This window comes from Scyliorhinus canicula, chromosome 5, assembly GCF_902713615.1.
Source record: "Scyliorhinus canicula chromosome 5, sScyCan1.1, whole genome shotgun sequence".
Classification (NCBI taxonomy): Eukaryota; Metazoa; Chordata; class Chondrichthyes; order Carcharhiniformes; family Scyliorhinidae; genus Scyliorhinus; species Scyliorhinus canicula.
This window is the reverse complement of record NC_052150.1, coordinates 166,567,081-166,579,402: the sequence shown is the minus strand read 5'-3', so window position 1 is coordinate 166,579,402 and position 12,322 is coordinate 166,567,081. Positions and strand designations below refer to the sequence as shown.

Here is a 12,322-nt window from a genome sequence, read left to right as displayed (position 1 = left end):
GATCAATATATATTCAAGAAATACAGTAATTTTCCAATATTCAAAATTCAGTTACCCAAACCGGTTGGCACCCTTTCCTGACACCGAGGAGAACACCTTGGAGGAGAGCTCCAGGAATGCAACTGTTTTAGTTGCAACACAGCTGTCACCTCCATTTTCCCTCAGAGCAGATACACACACCTCTGTGGGACATATTAATGGTCAGGCTTCTAGGGCACAAACTGGTGAGCACCACACTGCTGATGATGCACATCAGATGGAGGCAGGAACCCCCAGGCGAGACAGCAGTTGGAGGTCTGCTGGATCCCAGGACCCAGCTGGATCCCAGCCTGATGCTGAGCCTGTGGTACAGAGGTACCCGGAGCTGATAGAGACGATAGGTTGCAGCCAGGACTTTCAGAGGGAAATGTCAGTGTCACTCCAGCAGATCCATTGCCGCTTGGAGGAGTCCCAGAGGCTATGGGCGCAGATGTCACTGGCAATGCGTGGCACCGAGGCCAACACTGAGAGGGTAGCGACTACAGTGGAGAGCCTGGTGCACGATGTCGGCACCATGAGTGAAGGTGTCCAAGGCGCCGCTCAGTCGGTGACAGCCATGACTGAGGGTCTCAGCAGAATGTCCGACTCTCTGGGGGATGTCACCCAGTACCAGGCTGACCTTGATGAGGTTTTGGGGGACATGTCTCGCTCTCAGATAGGATTGGCTGAGGCGCTGAAGAGCATGTCCCAATCACTGAGAAGCATCACTGAGGGCGTTGACACAATGGTGCAGACCACGGGGGATTCGCCAAGGCTGGCAGAGCCAGATGATGCAGGGGCAGCCAGGGCTCAAACCAGTTGCACGTCCGTCCCAAGGTGAACCCCAGGACCCTATGGGCACCGACCAAAGGAGCAGGCGCTGAGTGCCAACCCAAACCCGTCCCATGGAGTGGCAACAGTGGCCACCAGCTCCCCCGAGTTCCAACCCTCTGATGAGGCTGTGTCTCAAGGTCAGCACACGGGACAAGACGGCAAGGCTGTGCATGTGCCGCCGACAAGTGAACCGGGCCCTCCGGTCCCAGAGCCCCCAGAGGACGCCCGCCAGGAGCATCGAAGGCCACAGGATGAGGTAAGCAGCTGTCAGCCTCCACCTCAGATGTGCATCCTGGGGAAACACCTAGATGTACTGGTAGAGCTAAGAAGGCCAGGCACGTTGAGGATCACTTAGGGCACCAGGGCAGCGGGGTTGATAGGGGGTAAAATGGGGGGGTAGGGGATTGGGGTGTGGGGGGCGGTACTATCAGGAGAGGAGGTATTGTACAGCATATGAAACACCTTTTTGCACAACCATTATGATGCCACTGTCACTTCCTTCCATAATGCTGGCTCACATCCGGACCCTTTGCCAATCGCTGCAGGCATCTCCCCTCCAGTGTTGGCTCCCGCATTGTTCAAGCACAGTGTCCAGACATCAGGGTGTGATTGGGATGGGAGGCAATGTCCCCCACATGCTACAAGGCCCACCCACCCACAGGAATCTACTTGGGTGTGTGAAGTGCTCACTTATCATGATTTCCAATTCCGTATTAGCAATAGCCTTCAGCCGCACAGCCAGAAGCTTCAGCAGTTGGTGGGGGTTATGTGTGGTCATTGGGGCAGACGGGCAGGGGCGCGGGCTGCCCCCGGAACAAGGACATGTGATCCAGGGGTTGGCATGGTGGTGCTGCTAGTGGTTTCCCCCACCCGGTTGCTCTCCCAGCGTCTCCTGCCACCCTCCCATGGCGGCCGACCTGATGTACCATCAATTGGACGCGAGACTTGATGAATATCCAAACTGCGGCTTTAATCAGCTAGTTGTTAGCCCGGTGGTCGACTACAGAGAAAGGCCGACCGCCGGGAAGCCTGGGAGGTGGGGTCTACTTGCCTCTCGACCAATTGGTGAGCAGTCACATGACTAGTCCCAGCCAATCAGACGAGAGGCATATGACCAGCCAGAGCCAATGGGGAACCAATGCTCTGCACCAATGGCAGTGCTCCCACTCATATCACCACATTCACCCCTTGTGGAGAAAAGGGGAAGAGAGAGGGGGGTGGGGATCCGAGACTGGTGATATGAGTAGAGATAATCGAAGATATGGGCTGCCCACTGGCTCGTGGCAAAATAAACAATACTACATTAGGATGCAAAAAAAATTACAATAGAGTCCAATAAAGTCCCATGGTTGCATCACATGGTCACGATCAGCCTGTCGGGTTCCCGTGATGTTCTGGTGGACCGTCGCAGTGGAGCCGGTGACGTCGGGCCGATGGTAGTCCTTGCCTCCGGGAGCGTCCGTCGTAGATGTGTCTCCATACACCGGGCCGGTGGTGGAGACGCTGTAATAGGGGAAGGGGGGTTACATGCGCTGGGTCGTGGGGGCGCGGGGGGCGCTGAGGGGAGGGGGAAATAGGGGTGGGGGGGGGGGGTTGTTGATGGAAGAGGAGAGGGCTGCACGCCAGGTCCCGAAGCGAGACCATATCCTGCCGACCGTCGGGATACTCCACGTACGCACACTGCAGGTTGGCGTGGAGTAACTGGACTCGCTTAACCAACGGGTCGGACTTGTGCACCCGCACATGCTTCCGGAGCAAGATGGGCCCAGGAGTGGCCAGCCAGGTCGGGAAAGGGGATCCTGGGGACGACTTCCTAGGGAAAACAAGAAGACGTTCATGAGGTGTTTGATTAGTGGTAGTACAGAGGAGAGACTGGATTGAGTGAAGGGCGTCGGGGATGACCTCTTGCCAACGGGGGATAGGCAGATCTCTGGACTGTAGGGCCAGCAGGATGGTCTTCCAAATGGTGCCATTCTCCCACACGACCTGACCGTTACCCCGGGGGTTATAACTGGTCGTCCTGCTAGAGGCTATGCCCCTGCTGAGCAGGAATTGACGCACTTCGTCACTCATAAAGGAGGGCCCCCGGCCGCTATGGATGTACGCGGGGTAACCGAACAGGGAGAAGATGGATAGGAGGGCCTTTATGACGGTTGTTGTGGTCATGTCGGGACAGGGAATGGCGAAAGTGAAGCGGGAGTACTCGTCGATAACACTCAAGAAATATGTGTTACGGTTGTTGGAGGGGAGGGGACCCTTGAAGTCTATACTGAGACGTTCAAAGGGGCGGGATGCCTTGATCAGATGCGCTCGTTCGGGGAGGTAGAAGTGCGGTTTGCACTCGGCGCAGACCTGGCAGTCCCTGTTGACGGTCCTGACCTCCTCAACGGAGTAGGGCAGGTTGCGGGTCTTAATAAAATGGTAAAAACGAGTGACCCCTGGATGGCAGAGGTCCGTGTGGAGGGAGCAGAGGCGGTCAATCTGCGCACTGGCGCAGGTACCGCGGGATAGGGCATCGGAAGGCTCGTTGAGCTTCCCAGGACGATACAAGATATCGTAGTTGTACATGGACAACTCGATCCGCCACTGCAAGATCTTGTCGTTCTTGATCTTGCCCCTCTGTGCATTATCGAACATGAAAGCTACTGACCGTTGGTCTGTGAGGAGGGTAAACCTCCTGCCGGCCAGATAGTGCCTCCAATATCGCACAGCTTCGACTATGGCCTGTGCCTCCTTTTCCACTGAGGAGTGGCGGATTTCGGAAGCGTGGAGGGTTCGTGAAAAGGAGGCCACGGGTCTGCCCGCTTGGTTCAGGGTGGCCGCCAGAGCTACGTCAGACGCGTCGCTCTCAACCTGGAATGGGAGGGACTCGTCGATAGCGCGCATCGTGGCCTTTGCGATATACGCTTTGATGCGGCTAAAGGCCTGGCGGGCCTCCATCAACAGGAGAAAAGAGGTGGACTGGATGAGGGGGCGGGCTTTGTCGGCGTAATTGGGGACCCACTGGGCGTAATAGGAGAAGAAGCCCAGGCAGCGTTTGAGGGAGTTGGGGAGAGGGAGTTCCATCAGGGGGCGCATGCGTTCGGGGTCGGGGCCTGTGGTGGTATGATTAGCATAGCTGCCTGCCATTGGTGCAGAACACCGGCTTACCATTGGCCCTGGTCGGTCATGTGCCTCTCGACCGGTTGGTTGAGACCAGTCATGTGACGGCTCCCCGATTGGTCGAGAGGCTGAGTTAACCCCGCCTCCAGGGCAGGGTATAAATACCCAGTACTCCCGGCGGTTGTCCTTCTACTGTAATCGACCACAGGGCTTAACATCTAGTATATTAAAGCCATACTTTTGTTCAGCAAGTCGTCTCGCGTTCAATTGATGGTACATCAGGGCCTATCACTCCGTTACGCACTACGTAGCCGAGGATGGCTAGACGGTCGGTGCTAAACAAGCACTTATCCTTATTGTAGGTTAAATTAAGGAGTTTCGCGGTTCGGAAGAATTTTTGAATGTTGATGTCATGGTCCTGCTAATCGTGGTCGCAGATGGTGACGTTATCGAGGTACAGGAAGGTAGCCCGTAACCCATGCCTGTCGACTATTCGGTCCATCTCACGTTGGAAGACCGAGACCCCATTTGTGACACCGAATGGAACCCTGAGGAAGTGGTAGAGGCGCCCATCTGCCTCAAACGTGGTGTACTTGCGGTCACTCGCGCGGATGGGGAGCTGGTGGTAGGCGGACGTAAGGTCCACCGTGGAAAAGACTTTGTATTTCGCGATCCTGTTAATCAGGTCGGAAATACGGGGGAGAAGGTACGCGTCCAGCTGCGTAAACCTGTTGATGGTCTGACTGTAGTCAATGACCATCCGGTTTTTCTCCCCAGTCTGAACTACCAGCACTTGGGCTCGCCAGGGACTGTTGCTGGCCTCGATAACTCCTTCCTTAAGGAGCCTCTGGACCTCGGACCCGATGAAGGTCCAGTCCTGGGCACTGTATCGTCTTCTCCGAGTGGCGACAGGTTTACAATCTGGGGTGAGATTAGCAAACAAGGAAGGGGGGTCCACTTTGAGGGACGCAAGGCTGCAGACAGTAAGGGGGGGAATAGGACCGCCGAATTGGAAGGTTAAGCTCTGCAGGTTGCACTGGAAATCCAGGCCCAAAAGTGCTGGAGCGCATAGACGGGGGAGAATGAGGAGTTTGAAGTTTTTGAAAACCCTCCCCTGGATCGTGAGGTCCGCTATGCAGCACCCGGTGATTTGTACGAAGTGCGAACCCGAGGCCAATTCGATTTTATGCTAAATTGGGTGGATGGAGAACGCGCAGCGTCTTACCGTGTCGAGGTGGATGAAACTTTCCGTGCTCCCGGAATCCAGTAGGCATTTTGTCTTGGGTCCGTTGAGCTGGATCGTTGTCGTAGTCTTGGCGCGCGAGTGTGGTCGCGACTGGTCGAGAGTGATGGAAGCAAGTCGTGGCGAGAGTTCCAGGTCTTCCTCGGTGGCAGAGTAATCGCTGGCAGGGCCTTGTTGGCACAAGATGGCGGCGCCCAGGACCCGCACGTGGAAGCGGGGTCCCAAGATGGCCCAGGACCCGCACGTGGAGCCGGGGCCCCAAGATGGCGGCGCCCATGACCCGCATGTGGTGTCCGGGGCCCAAGATGGCGGCGCTCGTGGGGACCTCGTGGCAGCTGGGGGCAGTGTCAGTGGCGTCTGCGGGCCGGTCGGGGTCAGCGGAGGACGGGGGTGGCGCGTGCCATGAAGTCCAGGGGGTTGCTGCGCGGCCGGGGGCGTGTGCGCTGGCGTTCATGTCAGCGACCTCCAGGGAGGTTGCAAGGGTCCGTGCCTCAGCTAGGCTGAGGGCGTTCTTCTCCAACGATCGTTGGCGGATAGAGGAGGATTGCATGCCGGCAACATAAGCGTTTCTAATTAAAAGTTCCATGTGCTCGGTCGCCGAAACTTGGGGACAGGCGCACATTCTCCCTAGAGCTGTGAGGGCCTGGTAGAATTCGTCGAGTGACTCACCAGGGAACTGCTGTCTAGTCGTCAGGAGATGCCGTGCGTATACTTCGTTGACCGGCCGGAGAAAGTGTCCTATCAGGATATCCATGGCCGCATCATAATCGCTTTCGTCCTCAATCATTGAATATACCGCCGTGCCCACGCACGAGTGGAGGATGTGCAGTTTCTGCTCCTTGAAGGGTTTGCTGGCTGCAGTTGTCAGGTAACTGTTGAAGCATGCCTGCCAATGTTTAAAGATTGCAGGCGCATTTGAGGCATGCGGGCTGGTGCGGAGGCAGTCAGGCTTGATGCGTAGCTCCATTCCAAAATTCTAGCTGATTAAATTGATGTACCATCAATTGGACGCGAGACACGATGAAGATCCAACCTGTGTCTTTAATCAGCTAGTTGTTAGCCCGGTGGTCGACTACAGAGAAAGGCCGACCGCCGGGAAACCTGGGTACTTATACCCCGCCTCGGAGGCGGTGTCTACTTGCCTCTCGACCAATTGGTGAGCAGTCACATGACTAGTCCCAGCCAATCAGACGAGAGGCACATGACCAGCCAGAGCCAATGGGGAACCAATGCTCTGCACCAATGGCAGTGCTCCCACTCATATCACCACACTACCCCTGCGGAAGGTCCCCCACACTCAACGGAGGATTCCTCACCCCCCCACCACCACCACCACCAAGCACAGGGGTGGCAAACCCAGCAGCCCTAGGCTCTTTCCCTGTGAGCAAAGATGGCTACTCATCTCTTCGGTTCTCTACAGAAGCCTTTCCACCAAGTTCACGTTTTTCAAAAGGAATCCTAATCGACGCCAGCATGAGCACTTGCTGGGGAGGCCACTAAATGTCAGAAGGCCGTTGGATATGGGTGGCTCCCTGTATGGAAATTGGGCTACATAGAGAACATAGAACATTACAGCGCAGTACGGGCCCTTCGGCCCTCGATGTTGCGCCGACCTGTGAAACCATCTGAAGCCTATCTGACCTACACTATTCCATTTTCATCCATATGTCTATCCAGTGACCACTTAAATGCCCTTAAATTTGGCGAGTCTACTACTGTTGCAGGCAGGGCGTTCCACACCCCTACTACTCTCTGAGTAAAGAAACTGCCTCTGACATCTGTCCTATATCTACCACCCCTCAATTTAAAGCTATGTCCCCTCGTGTTGGTCATCACCATCCGAGGAAAGAGACTCTCACTGTCCACCCTATCTAACCCTCTGACTATCTTATATGTCTCTATTAAGTCACCTCTCAGCCTTCTCCTCTCTAACGAAAACAACCTCAAGTCCCTGAGCCTTTCCTCGTAAGACCTTCCCTCCATATCAGGCAACATCCTAGTAAATCTCCCCTGAACCCTTTCCAAAGCTTCCACATCCTTCCTATAATGTGGTGACCAGAACTGCACACAGTACTCCAGGAGCGGCCGCACCAGAGTTATGTACAGCTGCAGCATGACCTTGTGGCTCCTAAACTCAATCCCCCTACTGATAAAGGCTAGCACACCATATGTCTTCTTAACAGCCCTATTAACCTGGGTGGCAACTTTCAGGGATTTATGTACCTGGATGCCGAGATCTCTCTGTTCATCTACACTACCAAGAATCTTGCCATTAGCCCAGTACTCTGCATTCCTGTTACTCCTTCCAAAGTGAACCACCTCACACTTTTCCGCATTAAACTCTATATGCCACCTCTCAGCCCAGCTCTGTAGCTTATCTATGTCCCTCTGTAACCTATAACATCCTTCAGCACTATCCACAACTCCACCGACCTTCGTGTCATCTGCAAATTTACTAACCCATCCTTCTACACCCTCTTCCAGGTCATTTATAAAAATGACAAACAGCAGTGGCCCCAAAACAGATCCTTGTGGTACACCACTAGTAACTGAACTCCAGGATGAACATTTGCCATCAACCACCACCCTCTGTCTTCTTTCAGCTAGCCAATTACTGATCCAAACCGCTAAATCACCTTCAATCCCATACTTCCTTATTTTCTGCAATAGCCTACCGTGGGGAACCTTATCAAACGCCTTACTGAAATCCATATACACCACATCAACTGCTTTACCCTCATCCTCCTGTTTGGTCACCTTCTCAAAAAACTCAATAAGGTTTGTGAGGCATGACCTACCCTTCACAAAACCGTGTTGACTATCGGTAATCAACTTGTTCTTTTCAAGATGATTATAAACCCTATCTCTTATAAACCTTTTCCAACATTTTACCCACAACCGAAGTAAGGCTCACAGGTCTATAATTACCAGGGTTGTCTCTACTCCCCTTCTTGAACAAGGGGACAACATTTGTTATCCTCCAGTCTTCCGGCACTATTCCTGTCGACAAAGACGACATAAAGATCAAGGACAAAGGCTCTGCAATCTCCTCCCTGGCTTCCCAGAGAATCCTAGGATAAATCCCATCTGGCCCAGGGGACTTATCTATTTTTACATTTTCCAAAATTGCTAACACCTCCTCCTTGTGAACCTCAATTCCATCTAGCCTGGTCGACTGAACCTGAGTATTCTCCTCGACAACATTGTCTTTCTCCAGTGTAAACACTGACAAAAAATATCCATTTAACGCTTCCCCTATCTCCTCTGATTCCACACTCAACTTTCCACTACTATCCTTGATTGGCCCTAATCTTACTCTAGTCATTCTTTTGTTCCTGATATACCTATAGAAAGCCGAAGGGTTTTCCTTGATCCTATCCGCCAACGACTTTTCGTGTCCTCTCCTCGCTCTTCTGAACTCTCCCTTTAGGTCCTTCCTGGCTAACTTGTAACTGTCAAGTGCCCTAACTGAGCCTTCATGTCTCATCCTAACATAAGCCTTCTTCTTCCTCTTGACAAGTGCTTTAACTTCCTTAGTAAACCACGGTTCCCTTGCTCGACAACTTCCTGCCTGCCTGACAGGTACATACTTATCAAGGACACGCAGTAGCTGTTCCTTGAAAAAGCTCCACATTTCGATTGTACCCATCCCCTGCAGTTTCCTTCCCCATCCTATACATCCTACATCTTGCCGAATAGCATCATAATTGCCTTTCCCCCAGCTATAATTCTTGCCTTGCGGTATATACCTATCCCTGCCCATTGCTAAAGTAAACATAACCGAATTGTGATCACTATCACCAAAGTGCTCACATACATCTAAATCTAACACCTGGCCGGGTTCATTACCCAGTACCAAATCCAATGTGGCCTCGCCCCTTGTTGGCCTGTCTACATACTGTGTCAGAAAACCGTCCTGCACACACTGCACAAAAACTGACCCATCTATAGTACTCAAATATAGTATTTCCAGTCAATATTTGGAAAGTTAAAGTCCCCCATAACTACCCTGTTACTCTCGCTCCTGTCGAGAATCATCTTTGCAATCCTTTCCTCTACATCTCTGGAACTATTTGGAGGTCTATAGACAACTCCCAACAGGGTGACCTCTCCTCTCCTGTTCCTAACCTCGGCCCATACTACCTCAGTAGACGAGTCGTCAAACGTCCTTTCTACCACCGTAATACTTTCCTTGATAACAATGCCACATCCCCCCCCCCCCACCCCCCCCTTACCATCTTCTCTGTTCTTACAGAAACATCTAAATCCTGGAACCTGCAACAACCATTCCTGTCCCTGCTCTACCCATGTCTCCAAAATCGCCACAACATCGAGTTCCCAGGTACCAACCCATGCTGCAAGCTCACCCACCTTATTCCGGATGCTCCTGGCGTTGAAGTAGACACACTTCAAATCAGCGTCTTGCTTGCCGGTGCCCTCTTTCTAACTTTTAACCCTATCCCTGACCTCACTACTCTCAACATCCTGTACACTGGGACTACAATTTAGGTTCCCATCCCCCTGCTGAATTAGTTTAAACCCCCCCGAAGAGCACTAGCAAATCTCCCCCCCAGGGTATTGGTACCCCTCTGGTTCAGGTGAAGACCATCCTGTTTGTAGAGGTCCCACCTACTCCAGAATGAGCCCCAATTATCCAGGAAACCAAAACCCTCCCTCCTGCACCATCCCTGTAGCCACATGTTCAACTCCTCTCTCTCCTTATTTCTCACTTCGCTAGCACGTGACACGGGTAACAAACCAGAGATAACAACTCTGTTTGTTCTAGCTCTCAGCTTCCACCCTAGCTCCCTGAATTTCTGTCTCAAATCCCCATCTCTCTTCCTACCTATGTTGCTGGTACCTATGTGGACCACGACTTGGGGGCTGCTCCCCCTCCCCCTTAAGGATCCCAAAAACACGATCAGAGACATCACGAACCCTGGCACCTGGAAGGCAACACACCAACCGTGAATCTCTTTCGTTCCCACAGAACCTCCTGTCTGTTCCTCTAACTATGGAGTCCCCAATGACAAGTGCTCTGTTCCTCTTCTCCCTTCCCTTCTGAGCAACAGGGACAGACTCTGTGCCAGAGACCTGTGCCCCATTGCTTACCCCTGGTAAGTCGTCCCCCGCAACAGTATCCAAAACGGTATACTTGTTATAGAGGGGAACGACCACAGGGGATCCCTGCACTGCCTGCCGGTTCCCTCTCCCTCCCCTGACGGTAACCCATCTACCTTCTTCTTTTACCTGAGGTGTGACTACCTCCCTATAACTCCTCTCAATAACCCCCTCCGCCTCCCGAATGATCCGAAGTTCATCCAGCTCCAGCTCCAGGTCCCTAACACGGTTCTCGAGGAGCTGGAGTTGGGTGCACTTCCCACAGATGTAGTCAGCAGGGACACTCGAGGTGACCCTTTCCTCCCACATTCTGCAGGAGGAACATTCAACTGCCCTAGCCTCCATTCCCACTGAACTAACTTCCCAACTACTGAAAACTAAAAAACAAAACTTGTTAGTTTAGCAATCCGACAGACAGAACTAGTGTGGTGATAATTGGTGTCTCCCCGTGCTGCAGCGAGATCCTGATTTTGTGCAGGGGAGCGGGCTGGTTGCATTGCAAACTGTTTGGGGCCTGGCGCACACCTCGTTTTTGGTCTCTCCCGCTATTCTCCGGCCTCGATTAGCTCAAACCAGAGCGCAATGAGGCCGGAGAATCGCACCCACTGAAACTTAAAACATCTGGATAATGGAGATACACCGCCCGGACCCTACATGTATTCCGCCAACTTTTAATGTTGTTAATGAAATTATCCCCACCGGGGGACACTTGCACTACCAGATGCTATAAACTGACATTTTTTTTTCTTTAAAATTTTTCCAATTAAGGGGCAATTTAGCATGGCCAATCCACCTACTCTGCACATCTTTGGGCTGTAGGGGTGACATCCACGCAGATATGGGGAGAATGTGCAAACTCCAAACAGACAGTGCCCAGGGACCGGAATCGAACCTGGGTCCTCGGCGCCATGAGGCAGCAGTGCTAACCACTGTGTCACCATGCCGCCCTTTGTCCTGACATTTATAACAGAATGCTTAGAACTTTTAATCACAGGCTTTTAAAGTGATTTACACCAGAAGCTGTATTGGTTAGAACATTTTTATACACAAATAAGTATTTAGAAGCAAACTTGCTGAATAATCCCCAATCCACCTTACTACCCCCGACTCACACCACCCCAACCATCACCCAATCACTCCAGCTCCCTGATCCTAAGCTCTGTGAGAGAATAGATAGGTTGAAGGATTACGGTTTTCTTATTACGACGGTAGAGGGGTCAATTACTAGGGGGCACAGGTTTAAGGTGCGACGGGCAAGATTTAACGGAGATGTACGAGACAAGTTTTTTATACAGAGGGTAGTGGGTGCCTGGAACGCGCTGCCGAGCCCGGGAGGTGGTGGAAGCAGGGACGATAGTGACGTTTAAGGGGTATCTTGACAAATACATGAATAGGATAGGAATAGAGGGATACGGACCCTGGAAGTGCAGAAGAATTTAGTTCAGACAGGCAGCATGGTTGGTACAGGCTTGGAGGGCTGAAGGGCCTGTTCCTATGCTGTGCTTTTCTTTGTTCTTTGTTCTTTGTTATTACAACTATCTTTATCGTGGAGTTCCATGTATCCAGTAGAGAACACATGAGCACTTCATATGTGTCAGAAGGACTCTTGTGCCCCTGCACTCATTTCACTCAATCTTATGCACTGATTCTGCTACTCCACCATCAGTGATAGAGGAGCTGCCCTGGTACCCCAACAGTTTATAGGCCTCCTCCTCCATGAGGTCAAGGTGTAGAGATACAATGGGCGCGATTCTCCGCTCCCCACGCCGGGTGGGAGAATCGCGGGAGGGCCCCCCAACAAATTTCACGCCCCCCTGGCGCACCCCGTGATTCTCCCCCCACCCCCCAGCTCGGAAGAATCGCTGCTTGCTGTTTTTTACGGCGAGCGGCGATTCTCCGACCCGGATGGCCGTTCGCGGGCGTTTCACGACAGCGGCAAACACACCTGGTCGCTGCCGTCGTGAAACGGGAGTGAGAACCCCGTTTGGGGCTTGTAGGTGGCCT

The 12,322-nt window shown here is 52.7% G+C and overlaps 1 protein-coding gene across 3 annotated transcripts in view; it reads left to right on the top strand.

Moving 5' to 3' along the window:
* Positions 1 to 12,322, top strand: part of LOC119966403 (cilia- and flagella-associated protein 69-like) — a 181,266-nt gene that overhangs the window by 53,479 nt on the left and 115,465 nt on the right. The gene's annotated exons all lie outside the window — the stretch shown is intronic.